Source organism: Pan troglodytes, chromosome 8 (genome assembly GCF_028858775.2).
Source record: "Pan troglodytes isolate AG18354 chromosome 8, NHGRI_mPanTro3-v2.0_pri, whole genome shotgun sequence".
NCBI classification, from domain to species: Eukaryota; Metazoa; Chordata; class Mammalia; order Primates; family Hominidae; genus Pan; species Pan troglodytes.
In genome coordinates, this window is record NC_072406.2 from 56,632,573 (window position 1) to 56,648,803 (window position 16,231).

The window sequence follows — 16,231 nt, forward strand, 5'->3', positions numbered from 1 at the left end:
AATTGAAAATTTGAAAAAACGCTTCAGCATCCTATTAGGATTGATTAACCCACAGCAGGGTAATCCTGGTAAGCAAACGTAACCAAGATTCTCCTTCCCCAGTGATTCCAAGTGCAGCCTGGCTCTCCTGGTCAGGTGCTTCCTTTACTCAAATATTTCCTGATCTGTTCCTAGATCCTAATACCACCCTCTGCGTCAACCTGTGAATGCATCCTCACTACCAGGGCTCAGGACTTGGAGCCGGGATTTTGCTGACATGGTCTTTTCTCTGGTTGTCACCTTCCATTTCTTCTTTGGTTTGCCTTTCATTTTAATGCCAGATTTTCTAAATGTAAGAAAGGAGGGTGGAGAGTGGGCAGAAGTCATTGTTTCCATCATGAAAGTCAACATCAGTATTTCCTGTCCTGGGGACAAACCAGTGCCTCATGTTTCTGGAAACGCTGCAGCATTTAACTTCAATTTTAATCTGGATAACGCCAAAGCTTTTCCTCAAATTCGCCCCTGGAGTCAGCTCATAGATGCTCTGATTTTGTCTACCATTGCTCCTCCTTAATATCTCTCGAACAGGTGCCATTGACCTTTAGATGGGCTGTACGGTGTGGGGTTCGGTGCCATGGATCTGCCTCTCCAGGGACCAGGATCTTGAGATCTTCAGGCTGGGTTTCCATGGAGGCATGGAGCTGCTTTTCCTCCTTCATAACTGCACTCAAAACAGCCCTGTTGCTCTAGAATGGAGACTTGGGCAACTCCTTCTGGCACAGATTTGTTCACCTCAGGTGAAATTCAGATAGAAGCAAGCTGCAGGCAGTTTCACCTTTAAGTCCATGGGTTCTCAACTAGTAACGTCCTCTTATGGATGTTAGCCTATGAGGTCAATCCTGCAGCAATCTAAGGCTTGAGAAAAATTAATCTTCTGGAAAATTCCAAGAATACATCTTAGGGAAACTGGCTCTACCTTTATGACTTGGATCACACAAGGATATGCTTTTCATTTTGGACTAGAACTGAGAGTATTGGCCAATGGATGTGTTTTCTAAAACTATCCCAGTGTGTTCACTATACAGAGGAAGATTCTGAGATTCAAGACTCAAGACTGAAGAAGATCATTATTTTTATTATTTTAGTCTTATGCACAAAATGGTATCTACTGAATAAGCAGGTTTTTAATAGGTGACTTATATATGTTAGCAAAAATAAACACTTTGTCTTTTAGATCTATTCCAGTTTTTCAGTAGCTGTAGACTTAAGTGCTAACTTTTAGCCCATAGGATAAGAAGAAACCAAGTCCTAAAAGTAGGCCAGCACCAGGATTCAGGCCTCTGACTTCAAGCCAAGGGCTCATCATCTTGAATTGCGCACGAATTTTTACACAGCGCCAAAGGAAACTGCCTGTACTTACTGTTGTAGGTAAGACAAACCTTTGCTTATTTTTACTTCTCATGAATAAATAGTTGCAAGAAGAACTGCTGAAACAAAGGGCATTAATGAGCTTTTGCTACATATAAATAGGGAGTGTGAACCAGCCGTGTGGCGGAAGAACATTTCCCCCTCAACTACGGCAGGACTATGCGATGTTCTCCAATGAGCTCGTCTTGTCAATAATGTGTAGACCTTCATGTGCTTTTTAATTATGTGCTGATTTTATTACAAGTGAACCTGTCCTCTTGTTTGTTCCCTCCTTATACATATTCACTGTCTTTATACCTTTCCTTTCCCTCCACGAACTGTCTGCTCATATCTTTTGCCCTTTCAGAGGGAATAGTCTATTTTTTCTTATAGGCTTACGATATTTTAAATGTAATGATAATGTTAAGATTTTTTTGACATGTACTTTATACTTTCCCAGTTCATTATGTATATTTAAATGTTTCACTAATATTTTAAAACATACATCTTTTCTTAAATTTTCCATGGCTTTATCTCTTAGCCATTATGCTTTTGCTTTCTGTGGTATATTCCTGGGGAATGTCTCACTGAGACCCTTCGGTTTCTCTAAGTTGGTAACTTTATCTCCCGTGATGAGAAAGCTTTTCAAAGGGAGAGCGTGACCATTTCCATATAGAGTACAGTGTTGTTTTGGGGTTTAAGATTCTATTCCCGGGTGTCATCAATTCTTTTTAAATTTAACTTTGTTATGGAAAATCTTAAGCATATGTAGAAGTAGAACAAATAGTCTAATGAAACCTTACTTGTTCATAACCTAGCTTCAATAATGATCAGTACTTAGCTATTCTTACTTCATCTACCCCTTTACTCTGTGTTTTATTTTTCCTGGAGTATTTTGAAGCAAATTCTATATATATATATATATATATATATACACACACACACACACACACACACACACCAATATGGTATATATATACACACACACCATATTGGTATTGATATATATATATATATATCCACCATAAAATATGGATATATTTTACAACATAAAATATGGTGTGTGTGTATATTATATATATAATGTGTATAATACACACACACACACACACACACACACACACACACACGCCCTGGAATACTACTTAGCCATAAAAAAGAATGAAATCATGTCTTTTGCAGTAACATGTATAGAACTGGAGGCCATTATCTCAAATGAAACAACCCAGAAACAGAAAGTCAAATACTGTGTGTTCTCATTTATAAGTGGGAGCTAAATAGTGTGTAAACATGGACATAGAGTGTGGAATAACAGACGTTGGAGACTCAGAAAGCGGGGAGGTTGGGAGGGCAATGCGGGATGAGAAATTACCTAACAGGTACAATGTATGCTAATCAAGTGATGATTACACCAAAAGCCCAGGCCTCATGACTATGAAATCTATCCAGGTAACAAAACTGCACTTGTACACCCTAAATCTATAAAAATAAAAAAAGGAAAAAGGTATAGAATGGAATAGTATACTGCAGTCATAATAAATGAATCTCAGCTAAATATAAAAATCATTGTCCTTTTGCAGGTGCTTTGCTGGATTCAGGATGCAGACAAGGTCCACGCACTGTGGTTGGGTGAGGTGTCTTTTAGGTCTCTTTTAATCTGTAATACTTCTCCCTCTCTTTTAAAAATGCATTTATTTGTTGAAAAAACTTGGTCATGGGTCATTTTTCTGTACAGTGGATTATGTTCTGGATTTAGCTAAATGCCCTCTTGTTGAAGATTTATCTTCCATGCTTCCTGCAGGTGGTTATATCCAATGCTTGATTAAACTCACATTTTTTTTTTTTGGCAAAGCCACTTTATATGAATGCTGTGCATTTCCTGTTGTACCTTCATCACATCAGGAAGCAACAATGTCTGGCCTTCTTGCTTTCAATGTTGTTAAGATTGGTGAGTTCAGGTGCCATGGACCTAGGAGTCACCAATCCTCTACATCTTTATTGACAATTTTCTCCAGAATACAGAGTCAGTGGTGAGTATAATGGTTGGGAGTGATGGGTTGGAGTCAGACACTCTTCAGTTTGAGTAATAGTTCTGAAAGTCACTTGTCATGCCTGAGCTAGGTTGCTCAACCCCTCAGACCTTTCAGGGCTGACTCAGATTTAGGAGTGGATACTCCATTTTGTGTGGGACTGTTGTTTGAGTGGGGTGAGTTGTGTGAGCTGGACTTTGGCCCAGTCTTGGCAGAGTGGTAGTGTGATTTAGTGGCATTCGTTTCAAGCAGATGGAATTTGTTTAGATGACCCTAAAGGTCTTTCCAAATCTGATGTACTAGGATGAATTATCAGATGGCTCCTATAGTTGGGTTACCACATATTAACGGTAAATCTGGGGGTAGGAGAGCTCATCATTCAGTTGTAATAGTTCAATAGAGATGACAATTCTGCCAGATTTGGATCCTGTGGGCAGAGCTGAGAGGTCTGTAAATTCACATTCACTCTTCAAATCCTGGTTTATAGCAGCCAGCCAAGTGTGTCACTAAGATGAAGATAGATTATAATGACTACAATTTGGTAATTCATTTACTTTACTGAAATCAGTGCTCAGTCATGTTACAGGCGCGACTCCATCTGGTTCCCATCAATGACAGAGGGAGCATCATGTTTGGACAGAGGGGCTGCATCTGTGTCTATGCAGGGAAAGCTGCATGGATTATCCAGCAAATCATGGTGTAGACCACCAGCTTGGCCAGTCCAGGTCCAAGCCAGCCGGGTGACTCTGTCTTGCTATTTATTCACTTCTACATTCGACAAGTACTGTGGACACCTGCTGTGTGCCAGGCACTGCTCGAGGTGCTAGGGGGAGATCAGGGAGCAAGAAAAAGTTTCCCTGCCCTCCTGGAGTTGATGCATATTCCAACTGAGAAGTGGGGGTGTAGCCAACGAACAATGGACATAATCCCCAAATCATAGAGCAAGACATGGGTGATACAAATCATGGCAAAGAAAGCATTGTGCAGACTGAGGGGTTTCTTATTTCCTGAGAAGGATGTGGATTGCAATTTAAGGTGAGATGGGGGTTGGTCCGATATGTGAGCCTGGCTAACAAGATCGGGCAGGAAGTAATGTCTCCTTCAGACCCCGCCTGCCCAGTAGACCACCCGCTTGGCACTGATCTGGGCCTTCGTGTAACTGCCGAGCACAGGAGGGCCATTGCTGCTTGGCATCACTGCCCTGGATGCCGGGATCACAGTGCTGCCCATCCCTCTGCTGCCTCCTCTCTGTGTCCTGTCAGTGGTCCTGAGCTCCATTCCCTCCAGGGTCATCTTCAGGCCATGATTTGCATGTTGGCTCTCTTTGGGGCCCATGGTGCTTCATTTATTCCCAAAGGTGCCTTCTCCTCCCTATTCTGATCGAGACTAAAAGTCCTCCTGATCCCATTGCTTTGCCAGGACAATATTGCTTCCCAGGGAAGACTCTGCTGGCACATTTTAGGCATTTCTGGAAGAACACCATATCACCATCATCACCATCATCATCAGATCTTCCCCAAGTCCCATCTGGGAGGGTCTCATGGGAGCCACATGTGCACTTGGTTAGGGAGCTCTCCTGAGCCTGGACTGATGGCTGGCCCAGCCCAGGCTTTTGTTTGCCACAGGAAGAGAGCTTTGTGCAAACCCTTGTTTAACCTGGCCTTCCCTCTTTAGAAAGAGAATGTTCACCAGATGAATCATGCCTAACATGCTCACTGGAGCCAGAGGACTTTGGCTCCCAGGCTGTTTACTGCAGCTGAGACTTTGTCCCGTAAGTGTTCTTAGGAAATGACAATGGACAGAAAATTGTCATTGTTTTTGCTGAAAAAAAAAAAAAAAGGTTTGAATAGTTTCCCTGGCCCAGGCTGGCTGGTGGCAGCCCCGGCCCCAGCATGCTCCTCAGCTGCCTGCTCTCCCCAGTAGGGCCAGTGTGCCCTTGCCTGTCCACACTGCTCTGCAACCAGGTGCCCTGCTGTGCCCTTGCTCAGGGGCTGGCTGTGCACAACGTGACACGTGGTATGTGTTGATGTCCGATGGGCTCACATGGGCAGGGCTGTGCTGTGGCTGTGCTGGAGGCCCTCACCTGGTCTCTCTGCTGACTTCCTCCCACCACTGCCTGCCTTGGGTGGGAGGACACCCGGCCTTCCTGGTCATAGGCAGGGTGGACTTAGAGAGGCAGAGCGTGCTGCAGGAAGGGTCTGTGTTTGGGTTTTGGCAGCCTGGATGAAATCCCGGCTCTGCCACCTGCCAGCTGTGTGTGAGTGGCCAGGTCCCTTGACCCATCCTGAGTTACAGTGCCCACTTGGCTCTGTTTCTGGACCTCAGATATGGCTCTTTCGGTCTCTCTCCCCTTTGTAACATTAGAGGCAATCTCTAAGACATCATGGAGTTGCCATTGAGCTTGCTTTCCCACCTGCACAAGCAGGTCCTGAGGCAGCTTCCTGCAGCCTCGCACACCCTGCAGCATCTTCAGGGCTCGGAGGCCTCTGTGTCTGACTCTGGCTCAAATGTAATTGCAGCTCTAGAGGAAGCGACCCACACCACAGGGAAGTGAGGAGGCTGGGGGTTGTGTCCAGATGTGCCCACAGCAGGGGCCAGGAGAGCCACCATGGCAGCAGCGACAGAGCCAGGGAAAAATGCCATCCTATGATACACAGTCCTGTCTTTAACCCAAATGATGTGTCTGCAGAAACTGTTTGCATTTGCTACTTTGACAGATGGACAATGTTTCAGTTCTTAATTAGCATGTTGGGTAATTACTGCTATTAATCTTGTCCTTTTTTCCATGTTCATTGGCCACTTTGACTTTTCTATACCCATCTTCCTTATTGAAAAACACGATAGGAAACTTTTAGTTATTAGCTAAATTATGAAGACCTAATAATGCATGGCATTATATCCTTGAAATTTGCTAATAGATTTCAAGTATTCTTATAAAAATGTGATGGATATGGTGATTAGCTTGTTCCCGATAATCTCACAATGCATGTATCAAAACATGACCTTGTACACCTTAAATACGCAATTTTTATTTGTTGGTTATACTTCAATAAAGCTCGGAAAACACACACACACATATTCACACACATAAAGAGTAGCAGCCAAAACAGATAACTGAAGAATTCCCTTGGTAGCCTGCGCTGAGCCCCGGGGCTGTTTGTGCTCCCAGCCCTCTTTCTATCCTCACATGGTGTGGTCCTGAGCTGCTTCTCCTCTGCCCTCCTCCTCTGTCTCCATCCCTTTCCATTTGGCTCCTACTCCTACACACAAGTGGAAACTGTGCACTCCAAACCCAGGGGACTGCAGGAACCTTGTCCTGCATCTCCCCCTAAACTCATGGTGGGAGCAGTCTCTCTGCCCTTCTCTGCAGGGGCTCCATTCCTCATCCATCCTTTTCTCCGTCTCTCCTGGTCACTCCTGCTGTCCACTGTCCTTTCCTCCTGGGCTCTGTGTTTCCACAGCCCCTCTGTACATTCCGCACATGTCCTCTGAGTGGACTTTGCAGTCTCTGCCGGCCCCACACCCACTTGCCCTGTGTCCTGAGCACAGGTCTGCAGGTAACAGTGACTGATGGGTGTCTCCACATTGTGACATTCTACTGGAACCTGAAACAGCTGCCCTTGACAACAGCTCAGCACAGAATCCCTGGCCATCCAGCTATGACAGGGACATGGATCCTGCTTCTTCTTCCCGCCAGTCTCTTAGTTGTCTATGCCTTCACCCTGTAGTGGCCCATTCAGCCACTAAGTCCAGCTGCTCTCCTTTCCGTGTCTGTGGAGTCACCCCTTAATTCAGTTCCTGCGAGCTCAGTGGCCATGATTTGATCATTCCTGTCAATTCCTGGACTGCTCCAGCCTTGTCCTACACTGCCTTATTTCTTACAAGATGGCAGTATAAACATGGAGAATGGAATTCCTAGCTTTGTTTCTCTCCTTTCAAGCCACCATGATCTTCCCTGAGCACAGCTCCAATCCTATTTCTCACATATTCAAAAGCGTTAGCATTTCCTCACTCACCCCAATTGTTTTCACATGCAACCCAATGTCCCTACAGTCTGTCGCCTATTTGACTTTTCAGCATTTTCGGGATGATCTCTTAGTACAGCCCTTGGAGTTCTCTTGTTGTCTCTCTTTTCCAGGGTCTCAGCAGCTTTTGTCATTGCTAACGGTTTCTTCCTCCTGACACACCATCTTGGCCTCCAGGCCCCATTCTCTCCTGGTTCCCCTGCGCACTGCTCATGGCTATTGTCTATGGGGGGCAATTGTGGCTCGGTCCTAGCTGTCACTCTTTCTCATGCGGAGCTCTCCTCTGGCCACCTCATTCAGGAGCTTGGCTTCGTGAGCTCCTGTGTGCAGCTGACATAGAAATCTCCTTCTAGAACTTTCTTCACAGCTCCAGAAACACACAGACAATCACCTTCCTGAAGCTCCCATGTAGATGGCACCTGCATCTTGATATAATAAAAACAGAACCTGAATCTGGAGCTCTAAGTCACACCTTGTTCCCGTGCTCCTCCTGTTAGGATATTGCCTTGGAGACAGCAAACCCTCATCTACCCCAAGTGCAGTCTGTCTCCGCTGATTCTGCCTGTCAGGTGTTCTCAGACACATTCGCCTGTATCCATAGCCAGTGTCTCAGTTGGAGCTGCAGCAGCTCTCTCGAGACTGCATGGTGGAAATGGCCAGGCTGCCTCTCTGCGCTGGTCCTGTAACTTGCAAGCCTCCCCCTGCACTGCATCTGGCCGGCATGGCCTTTTTCAAAGCTTCACTGTGCTGCTGTCCTGCCTAAAATCCTTCAGTGGCTCTACATGCTTCACATGCCTTTTTTTTTTTTCATTTTTTTGCAGAACAATGACTGGATCTTTACCTGGTCCACAGCCCTCCCCAGTCTGGCTGCAACCTCTCATGAGGCTGAGCTCACCATGAACCCCTGCTCTAGGCGTCTGCATAGTGCTCTGTTTGTCCCCGTGACTGTCCACCCCTTCTTTGGCCTGTTGGCATGCGCTTATCCTCCACACCTCAGTCCAAAGGTGAACTCCTCACAGAAGCTTTGCCGGTGTCCCCAGGGGCTGGGGCGGGGGCAGGGGCAGGGGCAGGGGCAGGGGCATGTTCTTTCCTTTGAGGCACCTCCCACAGTGTTCATTTGCATGACTTGTGTGATTATTTGGTGGATGAAAGTTTTCCGAGTGCTTGTGGGGGTCATGCCTCTTTCTCCTGAACCACTAGTTGAGAGAATACCCTTCCCTTCTTCCAGCACAGCTTTGACATCACATAGGCACCATTTGTTGGTCTTCACAAGTCACTGGGCTTTGATAAACACCCTTCACCATGAGGAAAATGAGAGTCGGATGACTTAAGGATCACCCCAAATCAGGCATAAAATCTGGATTCTTCTGGTCGCAGGCCAGCAGGTCTTGGTGCCTTCGGATCCTTAGAGTGTCCTAATTTGGCTACAGTTTTCTGTCTGCAGAAAGGCTCCCAAAGAGAAGACACCAGGCTGGAGCGAGAGTGACTCATCCTGGGCCCTCATCGTGCCTGATTCACCCAGAGGAAGCCTTGTGTGGACACGGCTACCCTCTGGAGAGATTTCAGGCCTTTGGGAACAGAGTAGGGTTCCTGCCTTTGTAACGAGCAAGTTCTCGGCTCCCTTCCGCCCTGTTTGCCACCTTCCCTCTGTTTCGGTGGTTTCCTTATTTGCCAGTTCCTGGGCCTGGTGGACCCCGCCACGACTTCTTTTTGTGAGTCCGTTCTGTCCTGCATCCCTACCACAGCTGTACCTGGCCCCAGACTCCCTCCTCCTAGCTGGCGGGCGGGTGGGCAGGGTCCCTCCCCTAACCCATCAGGGCCTCATCTCTGGAGGCAATTACTGCCTGGCCTGTGAAAATATATAAGGAGACTTGAAGAGGTATCATGTTACATCCTTCATATTTTGCCAGCAATAAATCTAGCTCTTTCCTCTTGGGTGGACTCTCAACTCTAAATTAAGAGTCTATTTCTAAGGAGGAAGATTTCATAGGCCCCGAGGTTCTGTATGGCCTGCTCACATTTCAAGGGTTGACCTAAAAGCTGGAGGCTTTCAGAATCGCGGGAAGTCATGCCCAGAGATTTGTGGCTTTAGGATCCATGTCCCACTCACAGCCCTCCTGCCTATCCTATACTTCCCGCCAACTCGGACCTCAGGACCTCTCTGGTTTCCACCCTGTGCTCTGGCCTTGGCTGTCCGACCTCACCCAAGCCTGGATTCTGCTTTTCTCTTCAAGTCTTCCATAATCTTTCCTGGGAACACATCGCAGGCCTAGCAGGGCTTGCTGAGGGAGCAGCTTCCTCGGCTGCCTTGAAATCTGCATTTTTATCTCTTCCTGGTGAGTCTTATGCCCAGTAAGATTCAAAAATGTTTTTCTACATGCTAAGTTTTGGGGATCTGAGCTCCATTTCCCAAAGCCCTGGCTTTAGCTTGCTTCTTATTTCAAACTCTATCCTTGTGGGTGGTTCCCCATTACCTATCTGCAAAATAGTCCTAAATGCAGCCTGGGAGTAGCCCACCTCTGCCCCTCTGCCACAAGCCTCCTCCCAGGTAGCCCTGCTGGCCTGGCCTGGAGAGTCCTGCCTTGCTGGCCACCCCTTGGTGGCTTGGTGTTGCTGGAGAGGAATTTTTTAGGTAGCTCATAAAAAGAGATGTTGTCTGGAGTGTGCCTAAAGTCCTAATGAGAAGACAGACAGCATATGGCTGACATGGAGCTGTGGGGGAGGCGTCAGAGGTAGGCGTCCGGCAGAGGGAAGAGGCAGTGGGCCAAGGGGGTGGCTCAGAGCAGACAGGGCAGGCTGGCAAGTGTGGTTGGTGTGGTCTGGTGTCCTTGTCCCAGAGTCAGAGCCGGGCACCCCGGCAAGGCGGCACCTTAGGGCCCTGTCTGGCCAGAGTTGACCTGTCCACACCTGCCCCCACCCGGCCTCCTCCATGGCTTCAGGCTAGAAGGAAGCAGAGTTACATCTCAGGCCCTGGAGGGGCTGTCTGGCTGGAATGAAACAGATAGGCTGCGGGGGTGGACGCTCAGCGGCATCCCCTCCCTGTTCTGTTCATCAAGTCAGGGGACCTGCAGCTGAGGATGCCCTTAGGTAGGCCAGGCAGAGACTCCAGTCCCTGACCAACCGTTCTTGTGCCTCTCCTTGGACATTACCCAGCTCAGAGCCCTGGGTTTGAGGGGAGGTCTCCTGGGAGCTTGTTCTCCTTGGAGGAGGCCCCATTGTGAGCCTCTCTCCTCATGGACCACAGAGCCTGGGTGGTGGCTCTGGTGGAGAGTACCAATTCAAGGGGCCAGGAAGTAGCATGTGTTGGGGCCTTCCCATTTGAGGACACAGAGTCACCCTATTTTGTTTGTTTCATGGATGGAGTATCTGGAGACCCAGCATTTCAGAGCACAGGGCACAGACCTCTCCCTGAGTCAGGTGGAGCCCGGGACAGTGCTCCTGGGATGACAGGTGGAGAGCACAGAAGCCCATCCGGAGCCACAGTGGCTGAGGAAACTGGGTTTTGTACAGGCACAGCTCCAGAATGGCTTTCTGGTGTGTGTGGGAGGAGGAGGTGAAGGAGTGGGGGGCTCACTTTGGCTCACCTCTGCAGGAGGCTCAGCTGGCTTCTGGCTGGTATTACTGGGACACAGGCAAGGAGCACTGCCATCAATTACTGTGCTTGCTCAGCCACCTTCTACTCTCTGTAAGGACAAGGCCCTTGGTGATCACACTTGGATGGGCATCAGACTCACCCAGGAGCTCTGAGAAATTCCCGGGCCCGGGTCCCACCCACTTCAAGGAACCTGGGGCTCTATGGTCCTTATGATCCTCCCAGGTGACTTGGACATACATCAAAGTCTGAGAACCACTGGCTGGACGACACAGAGTGTGTGGGGACAGGATGGTTCTTGTGCGGATAGAATTGCTATCAGGCTAGCTGGAGGAGCCGTGGACTCCAGTCTCTGTAAGGCCTGACCCAGAATTTTCCACCCCGGCTGCCTCTTAAAATCAGCTGAGGAGTTCAAAGAATAAAGATGCCTGACCCCTCCCCAGATATTCTGCTTTCATTGGTCTGTGGTGGGGCCAGGCCTCAGTACTGCTGAATCTCTCTAGGTCTTTTTAATGCGCCGTCCTGGATCATGAAAACTCTACACCCACATGGACACTCATTTTTATGTTCGTTTTAGACTCTGTCTTTGCTCACAGGGGATGCTTGGAAAGGCTACTCCATAGATTGCTAAGCCCACATTTTGAGACTGAGAACCAGAAATCTTGGGGATGGTGACCATGCTCCACCCACATGCATTGGAGGAAGGGTCTGTCATGGTTGGAATAGGATGTTTCTTACCTATTGGATTTTACTTTCAGGTCAATGCCATTGTACACACACACACACACACACACACACACACACACAGACGCCAGACGGCGAGGCCAATTTGCATAAAGGGACTAACTTCTACAGAGCCTTGTCAACGGGCTGAGAACATGCACCTGCCTCAGGGGGAGGGTGGTGGGTGGGGTGGCTTGACTCATTTTGTTTTTGTCACCCTCTTACTTGAGGGGTGACTGCCTCCCCAGGTCTATGCCTGGGGAAGATGCAGTTGGGAGCCACGGTCACAGAGAGCTGCTGTTGTCAGAAACAATCCTCAGGCCTCTGCAACCTGTTATTGTGCATGTTCATTCCCAAGGGCTCAGCCTCCGAGGAGTCGTAGGAGAACAAAGGCAGCAGTGCTTGCCATGTGAGGCAAACGTGCTTCTAGACCACAGAGGATGGGCGCTCCGCGGGGGCCGCCTGGAGCTGCCAACTGCCCGGCCCCACTGGAGACTTGGGGCTCTGCACATGCGGCTGGCCTGCCCTGACCTGCCCCTGGGGCCACGCCCTCAGCATTTCCACTCAAGTGGACTCCCTTCCTTTACTGGTCTCAGAGTTGAGAGGAGAGTGCAAGGCTGACCGGAGAGCAGGAGGACAACATCCCAAGGTCACCTAGTGCCAGGGAGGGCTGTGCCTCAGGGCAGGGTGGACACAGAGCCCTACATCGGCCAAGCCCGCAGAGGGATGCCCATGGGCGAAGTTCTTCTCACATGGCCTTATCTTTTCACACACAGGTCCTGTGGGGACATCGCGATTTCCATAAATGACAGCTCAGGAGGATGGGAGAGTAGAGTTTGACTTTGACTTAGCTTAAAATAATTAAATAAACCAAACACACCAAATACACACAAAAAACTTGCACTTGCCCCAAACTGTCCCCATTTCTTAGATGTTGTTGGATGGTGCAGGCTGCCTGGCAGAATATGACATGGTGACAAGGGTTGCCCTGGGGAAATCCAAGCCATGCCAGCTTTCCACCTGGACCCTGTCTCAGCATTCACTGCCCCCGGGACAGTGGCTGGAGTACATGGGCAGCGGCCAGGGTACCTGACTTCCCTGGGCTCTGCTGCCTCCACATTTGTAGCCTCAGAGCAGAGAACTGCCTGCCTTCTGCCCCACCCTGCCGGGAGGGCTGCAGCTGAGACAGCTGCTGAGCGTCACCATGTGCTCCCTTCCCAGACCACCAATGGGGAGAGCTTTTTTTTTTCTTTTTTCTTTTTTTTTTTAAATGATACCATTTATTTTTCATTAAAGCAAGAAACCATGTCATTATAACAATCTGCTACTGAGAATGGTTCTCACAAAGGTATGATCCAGTAAATATTTTCTCCTGAAACAAGAATATGTATTGAATAAATATAGAATGAAGTTTAATTTATGTTAGATTTTTGTAAAGTTATAGCTCTTCAAATCCACATGTGGCCATGATATTACTATAGAATCTCAAATCATTAAGAAAAAATTACAAACTCCATTTATGTAAGCAGATTCTAATGCAGTCCAACTTGTTTTGTTAAAGTCATATTTGATATAGAAAGAAGGCTATTGTCAGGGTTCATCACCCACCTACTCTTTAAAGGCAAATATTACTCAAATATTAATGTTCTCCACCAGGTAGACTTAAGAAGAACACAAATGCAGAGTCTTTAATTTCAATATTCAATATCAATTATCTTATTTCATGAATTTAAATCAATAATGGTTTAATTTAAGCATTCTCTTTTTGCTATTTTAGTATAAACATGACCATTGTTGCTTCTGAACATTTCTTGGCCAGAGAATGAATCCCTTTGTTTCTCGACTTACAGCTCTCCCAAGCTGCTATATTCCAAATTAAAAAGGAAGGATTTTAAAACAGGATTCCAAAGAAACTCTATGCTTTTTTAAAAATTTGAGTAATTGCTAATAAGATTAGAAGAGTCAACAGTTAGACCTGAGTCCAAACTGGACTGAGGCTGATTTGAGCTCAATTTGGATATTTTAGGCTCACACACGGCATCCCCAGCCTGGTGAGGGGTGAACTGCCATTTCCCACAAACGCATCCTCAGAGGTAGAAGCTATAATCAGGTCACTCAGCAAATGTCCAGCACCTCCTTGGCGCCAGGCACACTCTCTGAGTCCTGGGGCTGTGGCCTTGAAGGAGAGTACTGGCTCCCTGGCATCTTAGTGCCTGGAGAACTGCGCAGGAGGCAGAGAGTGCAAACACGGAGTGGGTGAGTCATGGTAGGGCAGGTGAGGGTGTAAGGGAAGCAAGCAGTGTGCAGCCACAGAGGAGCAGACAAGGACTTGTTTAGACAGGGCCATCAAAAAGACCTTGTTGAGGATGTGGGCCTGGAACCAGTTATAACTATAAATCCTGAGTTTGAAATCCCAGAGCTGAAAGTAGCCTCAGAAGTCATAGGGTGTAACTATCTGTGGTCACAGATGCAGAGATGTGCAGGACCAGAACAGAACTTCCTGTGGGTAGAGGCAGAGCCATGGCCAGGACCCAGGAGACTGGGCTCCCAATGCCATCCTGCCTTTTTCAGGGGGACTCTTATATGGGTTCTACTGTATAAGGTAGATTCTGAGACCTAAGGGCCTTTCTAGTTCCTAGATAGTAGAATTCAGAAACCGAGAGGGAGGGGGCATTTGCCACACGTGGCTGTTGAGGCAGAAAAGTCAAATTCACCAGGTCACAAATCCTGTTGTAGACTGATTTTTCTGAATTGACAAATTACATTGACTCCAAGTCAGATGGATATCAAACCATCCTGACTTTCTACTGCATTGACTCAACCAAGAAATTAGCTCACCTCCTGAGAAGTGGGAAGAGGCCTGCCAGAGGTTTATAGAAACCTTCCAAGGAGCCGCTTTGCTAAGGGTGAGCTTGGCACTCCTTGCCTTGCCAGAACCTTCCCTCTGAAGAGCACATTCCTGGAGAGAAGCCCTTGCTTTTGGTTCTCAGCCTCAAGAGTAGGTGCTTTCCTCTGAGCCTGGAGTCTTATCTTCGCCAATAAGGCCACTCACGGAGGCTTGGAGGTTGTGTGGATGAGGCCAGGAGAGGAGGATCTGGCTGGAGCAGCTGGGGCAGAGAGAGCTCCTACCATCCAGGAGCTCCAGCCCCAGGAATGGTAGAGTGAAGGGTGAGAGGCAGCAAAAGGACCCCAGCCATCTTAGCTGAACTGCGCCGAGGCTTCCTGCAGAACCGGGCTCCTCTTGCTAACCTTGGGCTCCTTCCCATGTGTTCAAGGCTCTCCCTGGAGTCACATCATCCAATTATGTGGCACTTGCAGGGCTGAGCTCAGATCTGGAGTCTGCAGAGTTCAGGAGGCCCTCACATGGGGTAGAGTCTAGACATGGCCTGGGGGACAGCTCACACACGAGGCACATTTGACCTGGAGAAGAGACCACCTAGAGGGGAGGAGGCTGGTCCAGTGTTGGGAGGACAGTCCTATGGAGCATCAGGAAATTCAGCAGATGAGTTTTACATCTGTTTTTTCCAACTACAGTTCAGTCCCGGAGCAGACACAGCCCTGTTTGCAGAGAGCCAACATTCTAATTGACAGTGCGTGGTGGGAAACAGTGAACCGAGGGAAAGAGTGCCAATGTTAGAGAGCCACAGTGCAGTGAAGAAGAGAAGGCAAGAGGATGTGATGCAAAATCACAGGACCTGGCTTCCAGACCATTCTGCTTCCATGAGAACATTTCAGTTGAGAACCGGATGGCATGAAAGTAAGCCAGAAGACACCAGGCAGGGAAAGACTGGTCTCCAGGTGTGAATGAGGTTGGAGCATTTGGGACTGCAAAGAATGTGGAGCGTGGTGAATGAGATGGCCCTTTGTATCAGATGCATGCGTGAGTGGCTGGGGTCATGTGTTTGCTTCAGTAGAGGGTACCACGGGGACACTAAGAAATCTGGGTTTCTTTCTGAGGGCCTGGGAAGCCACCAGAAAGCATTGAGTAGGGAGTGGTGGGTTGATTTATGTGTTTATGAAATCATGCTGGGTGCTGGGTGGTGAATGCTTATTGGGGCAGAGAGCAAGGTTGGAATTGCGGAGACCACAGCTAAGAGCCAGTTGCAGAGCCAGGCTCATTGTGATTCAACCTGGGAGGCACTGGGGATGAAAGCGATGAGGCCAGTGAGGATGTATTTCTACATATAATATGGATTAGGTAGATGGGTTTATACGTAATGTAGATTAGACTCAGAAATCAAACTGGAGCCAATGGCGGACACTTGATGGAAGGTGTACTTCAATTTCTTCCATTCTATAGAAAAGCAATACAGTGGAAAGAGTATGGGATTTGGTGTCTTTCAGACAGGATTCCACTTGCAAGCCGTGTGATATGGGGCAGCTCACCAGATCCTGGACCTCCATAAACCCCTCTGCAACGTGGAGAGAATCAGATTTCCCCACAGACTCCATGAAGGGCTCCAGAGTGCCCTCCC

The 16,231-nt window shown here is 48.0% G+C and overlaps 1 long non-coding RNA gene across 1 annotated transcript; it reads left to right on the top strand.

Annotated features, from left to right (window-relative positions):
* The first annotated feature begins 1,319 nt into the window (after positions 1–1,319).
* Positions 1,320–15,377, top strand: LOC129136099 (uncharacterized). Its single transcript, XR_008537374.2, has 3 exons — positions 1,320–1,407; positions 2,967–3,015; positions 15,291–15,377. It is a non-coding gene; the product is annotated as an uncharacterized LOC129136099 (long non-coding RNA).
* The last annotated feature ends 854 nt before the right edge of the window (positions 15,378–16,231 follow it).